At 33.6% G+C, this 20,121-nt stretch overlaps 1 pseudogene; it reads right to left on the reverse strand.

Annotated features, from left to right (window-relative positions):
- Window positions 1-4,295: 4,295 nt before the first annotated feature.
- Window positions 4,296-7,744, reverse strand: LOC111148898 (annotated as a pseudogene).
- Window positions 7,745-20,121: the final 12,377 nt, after the last annotated feature.

The raw sequence follows: 20,121 nt of genomic DNA on the forward strand, positions 1-20,121 counted from the left end.
GCCATAAAGGTACATATTTTTGCTTTATATTGTTCACTGATGTATCTTAGGAACCTATAAGAGTGGTAGGCACTTAATAGTTACTCGTGAAGTGAATTACGTTAACCAGACTTGGTCTAAGAACAATATTTAAGCCTTATTTACCTTAGTTTTCAGTTAAAGAGCCAGAGATCAGGAAAAAAATAAAAAATCATGCAGGGAGACCTGAAATGGTATATAAAGTATGTAACACATTTGCCATTTTACATATTTAGAAAAGAGATTTTACAAAGTGTAATATATTTGAAGTAATGCACTAAAGTCTACCTTCCAGTAAAATTGAAACCTAGGACATTTTTATAAACTTGAAAGTACAATTTATCTTTTATTTAAGATAGAGATTTGCACAAGAGACAACACAATTGAATTGCCCAATTTACCTTTAGTTATCTACATGTGTAAGACAGGTTGCATTTGTCAAATTACCTGCTTAAATTTGTAATCCTACTCCAACTTATTTGTTTTCATTGTTTTGTATACCTTCTCAAGAGTATAAAATAATGTACACTAGAATTGATTTCAAAAGTCCTAATGCAGACAATTAATTTAATCACATATATATTCTGAACACTGATTCCTTCTTTCCTTCCTCCCACACTCCCTCTTTCCCATCTTTCCTTTCTATCTCTCTCTTTTTCTCTCCCTCACCCACTCTTTCCCTCTTCCTTTCATTTGATCTGCATGAAAATGGTCAATTGATTTCTGATAAGAAAACAAAAGAAATTCTGCAGAAAAAAGATGGTCTTTTAAACAAGCAATCCTGGAACAGCTGAACTTTCATATGCAAAAAAAAAAAAAAAAAAAAAAAGAAGAAGAAGAAGGAAAAAAAATAAAAAAGAAACTCAACCCATATCTCAAACTTACACCTCAAACTTTATACAAAATTAATTCAAATAAGATTGTAAACATAAATGTAGAATATAAACTTATAAAACTTTTAGCAAAAAACAAACTGAAAATCTTTGTAACACTGGACTAGGCAAAGTGTTTTTAGTACAACAGCTAAAGAATGATAAAAATAAAATAAAAATTGAGAAACTCCTGTTAAAGATTCTGAGATTTAAAATATTAAAACACAGACTAGGAAGAAATACAGATCTTCTTTGACTATGACATTGGAAATGCATTTAATACACATAATCTACTGAACATCACAGTTTAAGCCTAGCCTATCTTATATGACAAAATCATTTATCACAGAGCCTATTTTAAAATAAAGTGTTGAATATCTCAAGTAATTTAGTGAATACTGTACTGAAAGTGAAAAACAGAACGGTCGTATGGGTACAGAATACCTTAAGTGTATCCTTATTTACCCTCATGATTACATGTCTGACTGGAAGCTGTGGTTCAAAGCTGCTATCCAACATCACAAGAGAGTATTGTACCACAGAAAGCTGGCCCTGTAAAAGTTTGAATTTCAAAACTTGAGGTACAGATTCCTCTGAATGCAAATCATTTTCACACCATTGTATGGTTGAAAAATTATAAGATGAACCACCATATTGGAAAGTATCTATATTTGCAAAGCACATATCTTATAACTAACTTGTATCTAGAACATATAGAGAACTCAAAACTCAACAATATATATATTTTTTAATTGCCAGAAGTTCTGAAAAGAAGCTTCAACAGGGAAGATAAACATGACAAATAAGCATATAAAAAGATGTTCAATGTGATTAGTCATTAGGGAAATAAATTACAATACGAAGATGCTACTACATAGCCATTAGAATAAGGAGGGGGAAAACTGACAATACCAAGTATGAAGTACTGGAAAAGAATTTGTACTTGAAATCTCATATATAATTGGTCAATATACAAAAGGATACAACCGTTATGAAATATAATGTGTAGTTTCTTATGAAGTTAAACATATAATTATGTATGCATTCCAGCTGTGTGCATCGAACAGGTTTATTCAATTTACTAATAGCTGGAAACTACCCAAATTTTCGCCACCTGGGAAATGGGTAAACAAATGGGGGTACATCATAATGAAATGTTACTCAGCAACAGGAAGGAGCAAACTATTGATAGACAACATAAATTATCCATAGTCATAGATTGCTGTTTTTTTTTTTTTTTTTCAGAAAAGATAAAAGTGACTTTCAAATCCCATCTTCTAAGATACTGATTTGGAAATGGAATTGTATAACTTCAATGAATATAAAAGGTCATGATACTACTGGACACTATCTAACTCTTCAGGAAGGTAATAATTTTTTATATCCCTGATTTAAAAAAAATAGAAATAGATACTGAATTTTTTAGAATTATCCAGAACAGGGAATGCTGCTTCCTTACATGTTGGACTATAGGTTCTTAGAAGGAGCTAACTCAACTAGCAAATTCATATGAGTTTAGAAACTTAAATAAATCTGGGACACCTGGGTGGCTCAGTTGGTTAAGCAGCTGCCTTCGGCTCAGGTCATGATCCCAGCGTCCTGGGATCGAGTCCCACATCGGACTCCTTGCTCATCGGGGAGCCTGCTTCTCCCTCTGCCTCTGCCTGCCATTCTGTCTGCCTGTGCTTGCTCTCTCTCCCTCTCTCTCTCTGACAAATAAATAAATAAAATCTTTAAAAAAAAAGAAACAAATAAATCTAAGCTAAAAATATTTCTCAATTAAAGGAATAATTAGCATTCCAATTTAAATCAATCTCTTATTTATTTGGGTGATGCACATGGGTACCAAATTTTAATTCAGTCTATAAAATTAAACAACAATGTAACTGAACATGTAAACTAAGTACCCCACCCATTTTACACCTCAGAAGTTGCTGATACCTGTGGTTAATATCTTCAATTACCACTGTAATAGTAATAAAATCCACCCTTACAAGCCCCTGAATCTCTCCACTCTTAGACACAGATTTACTCACTAGTCTCCTCAACAATAGAATAGGAGAAGGAAATATCCAGTGTCTACTAATTACTAGGTTCTGTGTAAGAGGGACTGATATCATCTAATGTAATCTACATAATATCTTTATACAGTAAATTTATTCTCTATTTTTAAAATGTGGAAATTGAGGTTCAGAGAGTTTATCTTATCTAAGTTCACATACCTAGTAAGTGTTGGAGCTTAAAATCCATGTAATAATTGTGTTCATATCTCTGAAACCATCCCCCTCCAACTTGAAGACTTTGAAGAATATCTGTACAATGTTTCAGCAAATCAATTTTGCTAATTTCACGTAACCCAGCAAAGAAGGGCAGCAGAGTGGCATGACAGAATCTTCTGACAACCTAGGTATGCATTTATCATGAGAAAATCAGTTTATCACTTTTTAGCTAAATTGTATTGGTAAAATTTAGGGATAGCCTATCTAATCTATACAGTACATACACATAACCATATATTTTGCAAGACAGAACACTTTCAAACACTGTCTAACTTCAAGCCAACTATTCTTTAGTTCACTGGATGAATTTCAATGAAAAGTTTGAGTAATTATGAGTAATTAACATTAGAACTATCTTATTTTAGAGAGTATTCTATTTCTTAAATCTTGTTTCACCACATATTGCTGACGTCTGTCTCTTTTTCATGGTGAGAGACTGAACTGGCTGCCAAGACAAAGAAGAGAGATTACAGAAAGGAAAAAAGAAAAAAAAAAACTATAGTCTTATAAACAGCATTTATAAGCCTGAATTTTAACATTACAATGGAGTAATTACTTACCGGGAATGGAAAGAGGTAATAAAGTATGTCAAGTGATAATTCTAAGCTATTACATCTTCTCTTAAGAGTTTATATAGTCTGGTTTAGCTAGTTTAATTTTTTTTTATGTAACTATTCACATTTGAAGGCTAAATCAGCCTCCACTTGCAGACTCAAGGCTATTTACGAAGGCTTTGTGAAATGAGGCACAGAAAGACCCCTATATCTCTAGGTCCACCATTTAGTTGAGATGTTTTCATTTACCATTTTTACATTTAGTTCTTTTCTTAACTAACAAAAGTGACAGGGGGATTCCAGCATGGAAATGAGTGATCCACTCCCAATAAAGGTCACGACTTTTACAATACAGCAGTATCTGGTGAGAGTTATGTGCCAGGAACTGTAACAGTTGTGCTAAATACACTGCTTTAATATTTACATAAACTTTTAGGTATGTGTTCTTTTTTTTTAATAGGAGTTGTGACTTACTATTTGACACATTAAACACTGAAACATTGCTTTATGAGCAATCAAGGCTAACAAAAGGCATTTGAAAAGTGGTTGTTCCAAGTTTTTATTGATTTGGGTCAAATAATGTCTCGTACTATGTTTTCCATAATTTCTCTATGCTGTGGTGCCTGGGCTCCAAATGTATAAGCCAAGAAATACAATTATGAGTATGTTTCTGTCTGTTTGTTTCAGTGTGCTGGGATTGGGGGGTGTGGGTGCCGTGTGGTGTTTAAAATATTTAAACAATTTATGCATTCTCTGGGAATTGTCAATAGATTATATTTGCTCTATGGGGTTTCTTTGGACCGTGTCTACATTGCCAGTAGGAGTGTACAGTGTTCTGCAGCAATTCTTCCTAGGATTTCCACACAGCTGATCTGAAAGTTGATCTTCATCATCCTCCTGATGTTTACTTATTTCTTCTTCCTCACAAGAAACCACATCATTTAGAGTCAAATTTCCTGTGCCATCTGGAGCAGCTAGGTGGCACTGAATACAGGAATTGAAAACTTGAGCTGCATGTTGGATAAAAATGTTTGTCATCTTGGATCCAAGTTGGAGGATTCTAGCAATTTGCCATATATCTCCTTGTATACCATGTCATCTTTATCAAAACTTCTTCCAAAGCAGCACTTCACCTAAAGAATAAGTGAGGTGTGTGAGGCAGTTAACAAAGAAGAGAAGTTCATTTGGAATGACATTTAAAACATCTGGAGGGAATACATTTATGAAGTTGCCAATTAATGCTGGAGAATTCCACAACTTCCAAATCTTGTATTTCAATTTCATTGATAGTATTCAGTAATCCTTCAATAATCAATTTGTGATCTTACATGGGGAATAAAGGTCCATGAAGAGATGCCAACTGTGCACACCATTGCAGAGAATCTTGTGTTATAGCTGAAAAATTCTTTGATTTTCCATGTACTGTGAAGTAAAGCTTTATAAGTCTATTGCCCAGAAGAGTCTTCTGCCTGGGCTCTGTTGGCTTTGCCAACACATTTGGGAGGATTCAAATATAGCTATATAGTGTCTGCCCAAATTTGGAGGAAAAGAGATCCAGCTAAATGCCTGATTGCCAAGTACAAGGTAACTGCCGAAATATTCAAGATGTCTGAGTATTGAGGTTGCTTCTCCTGATCAACTCCTGCAGAACTTCAGTAGTTAACATGTAGATGTGACAAAGGTCTTTTTCCTGAAATACTCTTATGTAGTTGTCCTGGAATCCCATACTCAGTCCAGTGTTGCTCATGGTACTTGAACATGAGGATTCACTCAATAGTGCAATTAAAATAAAACAGCCGATAGTTTGCATAGTGGGATTGCCACTACTTATCCACTGGGCGACTTCATGAAAAATGCTTTTTCAGTTAACTGATTTATCTAATGATCCTCATTTTATAATTAATGCCACTGCAGATAGAATTAGTTCTCAAATGTACTTTCAGAGGTTAGGCCTTTGCAAAGGCATAGGTTAAAAGAAATGTTCACAGTGACTTGATGCTACCTTTTTACAAAAGAATTCACTCTCAAACAACTGCTTCCAGCATGGCTAGGGCAGCTTAAAAGAGAACATAGCCCATTTTGCTTTCTGTTTTGTGTGTGTGTGTGTGTGTGTGTGTGTGTGTGTGTGTGTGTGTGTTGTTTTTGTTTTTTAATCTAGTGACCTTACTTTAGCATTACAAAGAGGTTAGTTTGTCTCAAAACAGACCTCAGACAAGTGGCAGGTAATCACCTATTATAATTTTCAAAAAATTTCCTCTCTTCAACTATTAACTCCCAAAGCATGAAGTATGAAAATAGGCTTGCAAACTGTTAATCTAGACTCTGATTTCCTAAGCGACAGGAATATGTGCTGTGTACCCTGACATTGTCCATTACTGACCCAGAAAAGTCGGGCCATCAGAACAGTGGATGCGTTCTCCTGCTAAGAAGTGAATTTTAGAGCTATGCTGCAGCCATAATTTTCTTTCCTCAGTGACGCACCATGCACTGCATTATGGGAGTGGGTGCAAGGGCTGGCCTATGACGCTCACACCACCAACCTCACAGGCTAACAGAGGCTGTCCCAGGTGGCATTCTTGCGGTTTGTGCAGTCCTGATGAACTGCCTGGCTTCCCAACTCTGGGGCATAGATAATGGAGCTGCCTTGCTGCAGAGCATGAAACAGGTTGTCTTGCAGTACTGTGCCAGAAGAGGCCACTGTGGTTTGCTCAGTCAATGGCCAATGGCCCCTATGAACTGTTTTCATCCAATTCATTTCTAAGGAAATTGAAGCTTAGATAGATAAAATGATTTGCTCTGGGAACATGTTAAAACTTAAAATTGGGGCATCTTGGTGGCTCCGTGGGTTAATAGTCTGCTTTTGGCTCAGGTCATGATCCCAGAGTCCTGGGATCAAGACCCCTCCACCCTCATCGTGGACTCTCTGATCAGCTGGGAGTGTGCTTCTCCCTCTGTCCCTCCCTCCCACTCATGTTCTCTCTCAGCTATCTCTGTCTCTCTCTTAAATAAATAAATAAATAAATAATCTTTAGAAAAAAACAAAAACAAAAACAAAAAAAAACAAAAAAACCTTAAATATAAACCTGAGATATGCTTGACCCCAGCACCTGGATTCCTTGATTAATCTGTTTCTCAAATAACAGCCCACCTCACCTGAAGAGATTTTAAGATTTTCAAAACTTGCTTCAAATTCTTCTTTTATAATCAGCCCTGTTTTCCAAACGTGTAAGTCTGATTTCAGGTATAAAGATTAACAAAAACACACATAATTGTTACTTGGATAAAAAATCCCTTATAACCCCATTCTTTCTGATGAGGCAATATGTAGCTTTTTTTTTTTAAACATTTATTTATTTATTTGAGACAGAGAGAGAGAGAGTGTGTGCATGAGGGGGCAGGACGGGAGTGGGTAGAGGGAGGGGGAGAACCTTCGGCAGACTCCCACTGAGGCAGAGCCCGCCTCAGGGTTCAGTCTCTCCACTCAGAGATCAGGACCTGAGCCTAAACCAAGAATGGGTTGCTCAACCAACCCAACCAGCCAGGTGCCTCTAGGCAACATGTAACTTTAAAGAAATTAAAATTATATTCTATATTCACATAGTATCTTATGGAAACCAAACTTAGAACCTAAGTTTGCCTCAATTGCCTGTATTCTGGTTAATAACAACAGTAACAAAGATACTACAAACACAGGTAAGTATAATAAAGCATATTACTGAATTTAGCTAAAAAGTAATGATTGTATAAAATAGTGGGTGACCCATCTCAACTTTGACTTAGAAAGGTTCTTTACAGATTATGACATTAGGAGAGACATAGAAAAATGTTCCTGTGGCTCAGTGAAGTAACTTGACCTAGGCTACCTGTGTGGAGATACTACTCCTTTTCTCCACACACCCACCACAGATGGGTGTGAAGGCAGATGAAGCAACTGGCTACCCAGGCTGTACTTGACCACACCAATGGCTGAGAGGATCAATATCTTAGCACACCTATAACCCAGCTGATAAAGATCCAACATGCTTTTTGTATGGGTACATGGTTTATTAAAATATGAATATTCTTCTACTCCAGTTGATAGTCTGTTTCCCAAATCCCGAGTGCCCCTCCTGCCAAACTGGTCTTTCCAATTCCAGATCTCTACATTGCTTTATCATGCAGAAACAAAAGGTGAATCCTAGGCCGTAGCATGCTTCCAGGACTGTTTCCTTGTTCATCCTCTGCCTATGACCCAGCATTGTGTCCTGACACACTGGTTAGACTATGAAGTGCTATAAAGATTTTTGACTATTATTTTGAATTCCTGTTAGTCATTCTGATGTATTAAATGTTACATGAAGTTATTAGCTAACCATTTAATATCTCTTAGTAATATAATAATATAGTTATAAAATATGATGCATAAGATTTTTAAATCAATTATTTCAGTAAAATTGCTACATGTACAGTCAGTGGTAGGAAGTATGTGTTGTTTCAAATTACAAGCTATAGAACTAGACAAATATAGTTTTGAATATTGCTTCTATACTTAGCTAAGTCTAAGGTGATGGAAGCCCTCTAAGATTCTATTCCTTCATTTATGAAATGGAAATAATCTTAAACACCCCTTTCTTCATCCCCAACAACTATGTTTCCTAGTGGATCCTACACCAGAAATTTACTATTGATACCTAACATTTTAAATCTGAATGGAATCTTATGCATTTCCCTTTATTTTTTATTTAAACATTTTTTTCAGTATTTAAAATTCCTCTCAATGAAAGTATATTATAAGTGTCTCTCTGGGGAAAATCTAACTTTTAGTATTGCTTATAGAACATTTCAGAAGAAACTTTATGTTCTTTAAAAGCTCATGTTCCTCAGAATATGAGTTTGATGTATTTAGTGGACAAAGTACATATTTCATTCTCCTTTAAATTAAATCTTTTGTGCTAAATAAAAAGGGGGAGAAAATTATGTATGCTCAATTAGATATGGATAGTCTTCCACTGAAGTGTTTTTTGTGGATACTTATCATGAATGGTTATTCTGAATAATATTAGGGCAAAACTAATGATGATATTATCCAATGGGAAAATAATAAGCTAGATCAAATTTTACATTGTTATATTATGTCATACTATTTCTGTAAATTCCAGTAAAATGTAATGTCATTATGTTCTTGATCTTTTCAGTATATTTAGGAAAAAAGGTTGATGTTCATGAAATGTCTCTTTTCAACATGTACCATTGAAAAGGACACAAAGCTTTTGTTACTAAGATGTTTCTGTTGTAAATATTATATGGTCAAAAATATAAACATTTGACATTTTTAGGGTATGACCTGATAAAATTGCTTACACACTAGAAGAAATGATTTAAATTTCAAAAAAGTATGTCTTCAATTAATGAAAAATCCTAAGAAGGCAACAAATAGAGTAGAGATGGTAACTTAAACTGTACAGATAGAATTAAATTTGTAGAGAAATCATTAAAGGAAAACAAAAATAATAAAAACCGTAAAGAGAGTTTTTGAATCATTTTTTAAATGGACTTAAGACAAGTAAGCTTTAATGCAGTTTTAAATTCCTTATTTGATTTGGGTTAAATGAAGCCAAATAAATGTTGCAGTAATAGGGTAATTAGAGGTTTCCTTAGGAGTTTACTAGAAAGAAACTAGTTGTAATGATGGGTAAGTGATTGATATCAAAACTGATTCTATGTCTAGGATGCCTAGAGGTCATCAGGTTAAAGGAAACATGTTTTGGAAAAAGAAATCTGAGCTGAGGTCAAGAAGTAAGTGAGAACATGGGGAATGGATGTAGAGCTGCCTAGAACTTAGATTTGGGAATTACAGAATGGGAGATGGTGTTGAATAGGGAAAATGAAGTTGGATAAGTAATTGAACAGGAACACAAAAGTAAATGAAGTATCTCAAAAACATATTGATCAGTTTGATTTTAAGTAAGAAAAAAAGAGATGCTATTCCAGTATCAGAGGAACACCATGAGCAAATTTGCTTTGTGGCTGAAGGAGGAGAATATATCAAGGGAAGTAAGACTGGAGGCTGCAGGACAAAATAGAAGGTAATTGTGGGAATTTAGGTAGTTATAATGTCAAACTAAGCTGTAGTATTTGCTGTGGGCAGTAGAGAGGAATAGAGTTTGGAGAGAAACTTTAGAAAACAATGAATTGCACTTAGCTACTGCTTAGAAGAAGAGGTCTAGGGGAAGGGAATGAAAAAAGATTCTTAAAAATCTAAGGTCCATTCCAAAAGATTGGCCTCTTTTCATTACTATCATTTGGGTCATTTATTTTAAAATGAGCTTAAAATGGCATCCCATCGTTGCCTTAATTTGCATTTTCTTGTTCTGACATTAATAGAACATCAAAGAACATAGAGATAGAACATTTTCCAAAATGTCTATCAGTTGTTTTTATCATTTCATGACATGAAATCCTCCCCTGTTTATCAGTGAATGTCTGGAGAGGGGAAAGGATGATCTAATCATATATTTAAAGATATCTATTTTTTATTTAATTATCTGGGACTGTTTTCCCAATACTATTATTCTAAATTTATATTTTCTTTTTTATCTAATTTTCCTTAGACAATCTAAGTAATCTTTAATTTCAGATTTTTTAAATCATATCTAACTGAAAAAAATTCCCCAAGTTTCAATTTATATTAACTATTTCATTCAAAAAATTAGAGGAATATATATTAAGCACCCATTATGTACCTGTAACTGTGTTGAGTCTTTAGAAAGATTTTTTTTACTCCTAAATAAGAATTTATGCACAGAGTACCCCATCTTTTTCCTATCATAGCAATATTAAAAATACTTTTGTCTTGACATTTAATGCATTTAATTAAAGTCATCACTATTTTTTCTAACCACTACTCCAGGCTCATGGAAAGCTAGTAGTAAAATAGCTTTTACTCAGTAACTATAGTTACTCTACTAGAACTGTAGTTCATATTTAAACCATATGTGCTTATTTCAGTCTTTTAAATAGTTTCTGATGTTGATGACCAAACCTTCTGAAGCATAATGCTCACTATCAATGACATCAATTTTTGATTTCTCTCCCTGTGAAACAGAAAAAGAAAAGAACTTTCAAAGAGTGCTGTGTATCTGCGAATTCTTTTGCCTTCTTAAATGTTTGACAAACTAATTGCTGGTAAGAGTCTTGATTAAAATATTCAAGTCAAATTGCTGTAGATGTTTCTCTAATTTAGTAACGCTTAGGCTTTTTGGTTTTTGAGATTAACAATAACCAAAGAAAGACTCAGATTCAGCTAACAAATAAACAAAGGAAAGAGGATTTGTATAAAGGATAGTGAAATACCTAAAGCTTAACATTCAGGTCTTAGGAAAGATGATAGCTCAGGGCAACACTGGGAATGCCAGCAGGAGTTCGGGCTGTCTCACTAAGGTAAAGCCTTAAAATAATGTGATTTAATAAATCTTCAGCCTCTGTATTATAGATTAATATTCACAGAAGTGCATATTATCTGAGTGTCAGGGTAGGAGATATTTTGATTGAGCCAGTTTGCATTATGTACTTCCTCTGCCTGTTGTCATAGAGATTGGGATCTCTTCCTAGAAGAAGGGGTAATGAGAAGGCAAAAACAGTAGAAATTTTTTTACATACGCTACCTGTCCAAAGTCTTAGGCAAGTACTTACTCACTCTTTTTTCTATATATACGATTCTTAAAATGTTCCTGTTTTACATAGTGTGTCTCATAATTTAAAAATAATCTCATTCCATTTACAGTAGGAGAAAACCAAAAGTTATTTTTGGCTAATGCTTCCAAAGATGACACTTGTGTTCTCTGGGCTATGTTTGTTTTTGGGGTCTCTCTGTCATTATAGCATCTCAGTATTCTTTGATATATAGACCAAATCAACCAAGACACTCTGTGTTTAATAGTGGACAAAAGCAAGAAAAAGGAAGTATACGTAAAAGAGTAAGCAATGCTGCAAATGATCATGGGAAGTAAACTTGTCACTTTTTTTTTTAAATTTCTATTTCATATATTTTTATCTTTGGCCAGAATATTCTCAGGTCACATTTATTTTTTTAACTTGTCAGTAGAACTAAGTTTTCTATCCCTTGTTAATTGGAGTCTCTGTGGATCCTATTACATTTTCGTATTTAATATTTATTACTAGGCCTATTATCATGTGGAAACATTCCAGAGTACTATTTCGATTCTACCCATATTTCTGTAGCAAAATCTCTATTTCTCTTTCATTATCAGGTCAGTCATTCTAGTAAAATATGTAACCCTGTCTAGGAGAATTTAGAAGATATGCTTGTAGAAGTATCATTTTGGTGGATTAAAAATAAACAAAAATGTATAATTTATATATAATTATAATTATATGTATATGTATAATTTATGTATATGTATATGTTATACATATATGTATAATTTATATATAATTATATAATATATAGTATATAACATATTTATATATATATATAGATATATATATATAAAACACTATAGGCCATCATCCTACAGTGCAAGAAACAAGATTTCGAGATGCGATATTACGGGTAAGAGTAAGAAGTACCAAAACCTTCTTCTAACTTTATTTTCTGGATTCATCTATTCATAGATTTAGCATTCTGCTTAAGGAAAAGAGAGCAACATATATTTGTCACGGATTTAGATTATAAACATGATAATGCAGAAAAGCCAACTTAACTTCATAGGGTGTTGTCTCTCCTGGAACTATAGCTGAATCTGCATTAATTTTTTTTAATAAAACCAGTTATTGGAGTAGTAGGATGATCAGTTTCAAAACATTGCTTCTTTTATTTCAACTGGAGATAGTTCTTGTGGAAAAGAATGATAATTTTTGAAGAATTTAGTTAGTCCAAGGTTGGAGGTTCCTGAGCAAGCATGCTTATAGTCTGAAAATAAAATCCACATCTACAAGTTTTTGTCTGATATAAAAGAAAAAAAAAAATCTTTACCACAACCCCCAGCCATGAAAGGGTTCTAAGGTAAGAACTATGTAGCTGCTGTTCACCTGAAATGTGAAGACATATTGAGAAATAAAACAATTATTTTTGGTGGTAACTGCAATTTATAAGTGTCTGTGGCTAGGTCACCTTATGAAGAGGAAAGTTACTTTTTGAAGTTCCTTCTTGGCACCACACACATTTTAATCACAAGCTCAGTCTGCAAATTTTGGTCTATTTTGGAAAGAAGATAGCTGATATTTAAAAAGTCTGTACAGCTGATTATGAAAGTATTTTTCTACAGTAGGAACAAATGTGTTTTCATGTTCTGGGCCTACTCCTAGAGGTTCTACTACAGGGCTCTTCCAAAAAATTTCTTGAGATTAATTATTTACTGAAATGATTTGTTTTTTTTTTTTATTTGATAATAACATACATTCATAAAAGTACATAAACCATCTGGGCACAGCTCAATGAATTTTCACAAACTGGGCACATCTGTACAAGCAGCACTGAGATCATAAAATAAAACATTGCACATACTTCCGAAGGCCCCAATATACTTTTTTTCTGGTTTCAATACCCACAAGAATACCAACCCTTCTGATTTCTATTACCATAGATTAATTTTGTTTGGTTTTGAACATTCTATAATTAAAGTCTTTTTTTAACTTTGTTTTTTTTAAGATTTTATTTAAAATCCAGTTAGTTAACATAGAGTATAAGATTAATTTCATGTGTACAGTGTAGTGATTCAACACTCCATACATCACCCAGTGCTCATCACAGCAAGTGCATGCCTTAATTCTCTTTACCTAGTTTACCCATCCCTCTACCCACCTCCCCTCTGGTAACCATCAGTTTGTTCCTTAGAGTTAAAAGTCTGTTTCTTGGTTTGCCTCCCTCTCTCCCCCCAATTTATTCATTTATTTTGTTTCTTAAATTCCACATGTGAGTGAAATACATAGAAATGACCTTCTCTGACTTATCTTAATATAATACTCTCTAGCTCCATCCATGTTGTTGCAAATTGCAAGATTTCATTCTTTTATGGCTGAGTAATCCATTCCTCATTCTATGGGCCCTTGGGCTGTTTCTGTGATTTGGCTATTTTTGTTTTGCTCTGTGTGTGTGTGTGTGTATGTGGGTGGGTGGGTGCGCACCCATGCACACTCACGTGCCTGGATTCTTTAGCTCAATATTAAATTTGTGAGATTTATCTATATTGTGTTTAGTGGCCAACAATTTAACCCTTTTCTCTTCAAATTATCCAACTAAACCATTATGCAATGCCCAGAAATCAACATAGTGTCTTATTCCAGGCACCACTCATTTTAAACTTAGTAAATGTCCATTCAAAATTCTACTTCTTATGAGAATTTTCCTTTTCCATTTATGGTCTAGGCCACTCCTAAAACAGAAAGTCAAAGTTGTCTATTTCTGAGTAATGACAACTTACAGAATAGAACTTGTATATATTATTTTTTATATTTATAATTTTACATTTTTGTTCATACAGTTATTAGTTATCCCTTATAGTTTGAGTTTGATGACAGGGGTGGTCCTCTGAGAGGAGATGGTGTACTGAGACTGTGATAAACCTATTCATATAACTCACTTGGTACCTTCAGAGAAGGGGTAAAGGCTTTCATATATACATTGGCACATAATGGTGGAATACTTCTGGTCATACCCAAATGTATGGTTAGACAGATTGAAAAGCACTGAGAACATGATGGACTTGGGTGTCCCAAGTCAACATATTCAATTTTCCCCTGAAGGACCAAGTATTATTTTGACATTTTTTACTTGTTTTGTTTTTTGAAATTAGAATACTTAGGATTGTTAAAGATGAGCATTTTTTAAAAAAACCCAGATCTCAGGATTAGCTGCTATCATACTCTTATCAGTGTGTCCTCCTTGATATTGTTCTGTCATCAACACTTCCATCAGCATTAGATCATTAGGTCATGAAGAAAGAGTGATAGAGCTGCTGACGCTATAGTCTTGACCAGCTCATTTGTTTTCTTTTTCTTTGAACTTTAGTAAACAGTGAAGGATTTTCAAATAACAGTGTACATGGTAACAGAACAACTTTTTTGGATGTGGGTTTAAGAAACAACACGGCTTTCACTTTAGAGGAAAAATGCAAAACTATAGAGGTCTGCAGAATTCCCACATGTTACATAAATGCCCTATATGATCTACCTCCCTTAGTGTGGATTGAACTTGTGAATAGGAGATCACACTACTATTATATGGCAAAAGCGTAGGCCTAACCTAATCAGGAGAGTCATTTAAAACTAGGCTCAAAAAGTAAAATGAAAAAAAAAATTATAAAATAAAAATAGAGTGCTTTCCCAGCTGAATGTAAAGAAGGATATCTGACAGATATCCATGTGCTGGCCTGAAGGAAAACAATATCCAGGTTGGGAAGCCATGTGGCAAAGCATTGTCAGTGGCCTCTGGATATTGTAACTGACTGACACCTAGCAAGAAAACAAGGACAGCAATCATACAGCTAGAAGAGATGACTTCTACTGAAAAACTGAGCTCTTCAGAAGATGACCATGAGACTTAAGATGAAAATCACAGAACAGTCTGGACTCTTTCATTTCAGCCTGGTAAGGTCCTAAGCAGGAGATCCAGAGAAGCTGTTCCTAGACTCCTCACTCATGGAAATTGTCAGATAATAAGTTTGTGTTTTTTTAAGCTTTTAGGTTTGTGTTATTTTGTCACACAACAACAGAAAACTAGAAAACATGCTCAAGACCATTGAGAGTTCTTACATTTTCAAGAAATATATTTTCCTTTATTTTTTAGGTATGTTTTTATTAGGGCATAACGGGAATTTGTTAATCTGCTGTCACTATTAGTTATTTATAGTGAATAAATGTCCAGCTTGACATCAGACTGCCTGGGGCTGAATCCCACTCAGCTCCTTCTCAGCTGTGACAGGGGACATCTTACTTAATAGCCCTGTGATACTTTATCCTCAATTAAAATTTAAAAATATTAACTTTTTCATAAGGTTTATACTAAGAATTAACTGAGTACATTAAACATGCAAATGAATATTTGTTAGTGCTATTGTTGTTATTATAGTTTCAGGTTCTATGAACATGATATAAACAATATAGTGGAATAATATGACATCTTACAAGATGGTGAATCAAATAATGTTGCTGAAAACTCTATTATGGCACAGAACTAGAGGGCTGACATGTCCCAGAAACAGAATATCTCAGAGGCAGTTCCTGCCAGGTGAAAGCAACCTACTCTATTTAAATTTGCGTTCCACTGAAAATGTAATTGCTAGATCAATAAAAGCATAGTTGTTGCCAGGACATATATTTGCATGCTTTAATAAATAGAATATATCTGGATAGCAGGCACAGTTGGACTTATTAAATAAGTCCACAATAATTGATTATTAAAGATTTATTAGTATTTTGCAATAATTAAAGTAGTTGAAAGAATAGGGATATGCTATGAATCACAGGGTTGGCATCTTTCAAGTTTTTGAAGATTGAAAAATCTAATTCCCTCAGGGATAGAAAATAATATTTTATTGTTTTTGTTATTATGTGCATGAGTATATCCTTCCTGTCATAAATTGACTAGACTCCAAAAGTTAAGTAGTCAATGTGGGAGTGCTACTATGTACCAAATATCCCATTCTACTTTTATACTCAGGATTTGATAAAACGATCACATTGGATTCAGAAACTCACTGCAATTAATGTAAGACAAATTTTGTTAGAATTTAAATTATCACTTTCCACTTCACAATACCCATTCTGTACAGTGAACTTCAATTAAAATCTGGTTTCCCAGGAATTAGTACCAGCCTGAAGCTTAGATCCAATTGCCATTAAAGCTTTCTTCTTATAAGTACATGAGATAATAGAGTCCCAGTTTGTTGGAGAAGGGTACAAAAAAGACTACAGGATGACAAAGAGTATAGATATATTTTTTTCTTTTTTTTTTCCATTCATGTTTTCTTAAGATACTCTTTTTTTAAATTCTCATTTTTTTGTTTATTTATTTGTCTTTTTCAAAGCATTTTTGACTCTTTATATTTGGTACATTTTCAGCTAATGAAATGTTAGAGTCTAAAGATACTGTGACAGTGACTATTATGATACTCAAATTAGGCCTTTTTGATATTTGAGCACAAATCTGAAGGAGGTAAATGAGTAAACCATATGGATAACTGTGAATAGAAATGTCTGCATAGAATAGACATCTTGTGCAAAGTCCTGAGGCACGTTCCAAGGAACAGCAGCAAGACCAAGATGGCTTTAGGGGGTGAATAAGCAGAATTATAAGAGATGAAATCAGAGATTAGGCTGCGTAAGGTTTTATAAACCTTCTTATAGCCTTGTACTTTTTTTTTTTTTCCTGAAGTTCAGGAGAAGCCAGACAATGGTTTTGAAAATAGGTTTGGCATAATCAAACATATTTTAATCGATCAAATGGACTGTTGTGTGTAGAATAGATTGTGGAGAGAAAGAGAATAAGAGGTTTTTGCCTGTAATCCAGCATTTAGAGAGCTAAGACTTTTTAATTTTTTGGATTAGCCACACAATCCAACTTAATTGAATACAAATGTAAGATGAACTTATTTAAAACTGTATATATAGGGCCCCTATGTGGCTCATTTGGTTAAGCAACTGCCTTTGGCTCAGGTCATGATCCTGGAGTCCCAGAATCGAATCCCACATTGGGCTTCCAGCTCCACGGGGAGTCTGCTTCTCCCTCTGACCTTCTCCCCTCTCATGCTCTCTCTCATTGTCTCTCTCTCTCTCAAATAAATACATAAAACTTTTAATGAAAAAACAAAACAAAAAACCTACATATATATTTTTATATATAGCTTTATATACCTATATTTTAATATATATATTTATAATTTATACATATATATTTAAAACTATATATATGTAAACGATTGTATAGGGTTTATTGAACAATGTCCTGGAGCAGCTCAAAGATTTAAAGAACTGATTATCTAAGACAAATACTGCAAAAGACAAAGATCAGGCAGTTTTGGAGTCTCCAAAGAGACTCTGCAGCCAGAGTCTCCAAAATTCCTCTTTGTGGTACACTATGAATTCAGAACTTTATAATTCAGAGTGTCCACTCATGATTGAAGTTGTTGAAAGTGAAAAGCAGTGGTTCAGCTTGAGTCAGGAATACTCTCAAACCTATCACTGAGGACAGAAATGTGAGTGATCATTGTAAATGTCTTAATTATATGACATTATGACTAGGTAAATAGAGTCTGCTTTAAGGAAGAAATAGAAATCATGGCAGGCAAGCCAAAACAAAATAATATATCATAATACCATACCATATATATTATTATAATTATTAATTGTACAGATGAGAAATTTAACAACAAAGGTACTTCTACTTTTTCTGTTTTTTAAAAATGCTTCTATTTTTGAATTGGTGCTTATAAAGTTATATGTAAATATAGCATATATGAATCTTTTAAAATAACTTTTTTAAAGTGAAAATTAATTTACTTTTAAAAATCTGAATATTGACAAAAAATTCTTCACAGCTAACTTGTGGTTTGTTACTACCGTGTTTGCTCTGTTTTATTTTGGGAACACCAGGTTTTTTTGTTTGTTTGATATTTATCAATTGCTTTCATTATATTTTAATATTCTTTTTTTATCATTCTGTCACTTTACAATTTTTTCCATGTGTTGCTACTTCTAAAGTTTTTTAAGTTTTATATTTTTACATACTGAAGCAATATTACAAAGAGTCACATCTCTTTTTTATGGTCTCTGACAACATTGATTATATTATTGGCTGATATTTCTCATCACAGATATATTCTGTGATGGTGAAATGAAGTGTAAATATTTGTTAGGTTATTTTTACATCCCATAATACATGCATATCAAACTTTAACACATGATCCATAAGACATATTTTTGTTCTTTCATACTTGAATAAAAAGATGTTTATCTGGTAATAGAGAACAATCATGATATCGAGATTCTCCAGCTCAATTATAGTCAGTATTAGTGCCAAAAGAATTCTAGTATGTATTCATAGATCAGTAGCTTGCTTTCCAGAAAACCTGCCTATAAACCCAACAGAACAGATTTTGGCTATTGACAGTTTCCTTAGCTAGTGCTATCAGTATTGGCTTATTATTAAATTATCTCAAATTGTCTTTATGGTCAGTTTTTATTTCTTTGGTCTCAGGATTGATAGAAGTTTAGTTTTCCTATTTATAGAATTTTTCTGGGAAGTAAAAAGATACATTTAGAGAATGGGTTTCAAAACCTTGCCCATAAGTTGTCTTTAGTTCTTTTATGGGCATTTTCCTTTTATGCCATGAAAAGAAATTGAGAATTGTAAAATCTGTTCAATCTGTTGGTTGAATAGTATAGTAGACTTATATATAGTAGTCTTACATGGCAAAACCACTGAATTAGCTTCCAGGATCAATTATCATTTCTTCTCCCCAAGTACAAATAAAAATATAGAAAAATATACTTTTCTAAAGTAGATGTATTTTAGGCATGAAGAAAGAAGACAAGTCAAGACTTGAGGAACGGGAGTCCCAAATAGTAAGGAAACAGACTGAGGTGAGCCCAGCATTCTATGACAATTTCCCTCAAGGTATTTGTCAATTAAATGTGGCATGGTGCTAAGTGGATAAAAAGTTGATCAGGAAGTAATACACAGTGATTGAGAAACTTAGTTGAGCTTTCATCAACCTCTTGGACAAAGACAAACTTAGTGTTCATGATTACGTTCAAGTGTTGGTTGCACTTGATTTTTGACAGTAAGAAAGTACATTGATGTGGTTCCAAATTTCTTTACTACCTTTTCCTCAAGGCATTATCCAATTCATACACATCCAAGGAAGTAAGAAGCAATCAAGAAACAACAACTAAGATGGCACATGGGTCTGGTTAGATAAAAATTAGAGGTTAAACCAAGGAGACAAAGTCTTGTTAAAAATCCCAAGTAAAGCCCTAGAGGAACACAGTAGGAGCAAATACAAATAAGAAATAAACCAACTTTCAAAACAATTTTACTTCAGACTGAAAAGAGATATATCCCTACTCTAATTGCTTACCATAAGTAAAAACAAATATTCTCTGAAAGATGACAATTCAGTTAAGCTTCAAGTTAACTATACAATTTAATATACACAGTGCTCAGCATAAAACAAAATGATTTTCAGGAATGGTAGGGGATGGGGCCAAATTTATAAAATATAAAAGAAAAAATAGACTTGCAGGTAACCCAGTATTGGAATTATTAAAATACTTAATATGTGAAGAAAATGGGATCAAGGTATAATGTTCATGGCTGAGCTTAAAAAAAAAAAAAAAAAAAGTCAAGTGATAATTCTAAAACTGGAAAAAAAATTATATAAAATTGAAAGCTAAAGAAAA

The sequence above is a fragment of the Enhydra lutris genome, unplaced genomic scaffold (genome assembly GCF_002288905.1).
Source record: "Enhydra lutris kenyoni isolate GAN:26980312 unplaced genomic scaffold, ASM228890v2 scaffoldscaffold21, whole genome shotgun sequence".
Lineage (NCBI taxonomy): Eukaryota > Metazoa > Chordata > Mammalia > Carnivora > Mustelidae > Enhydra > Enhydra lutris.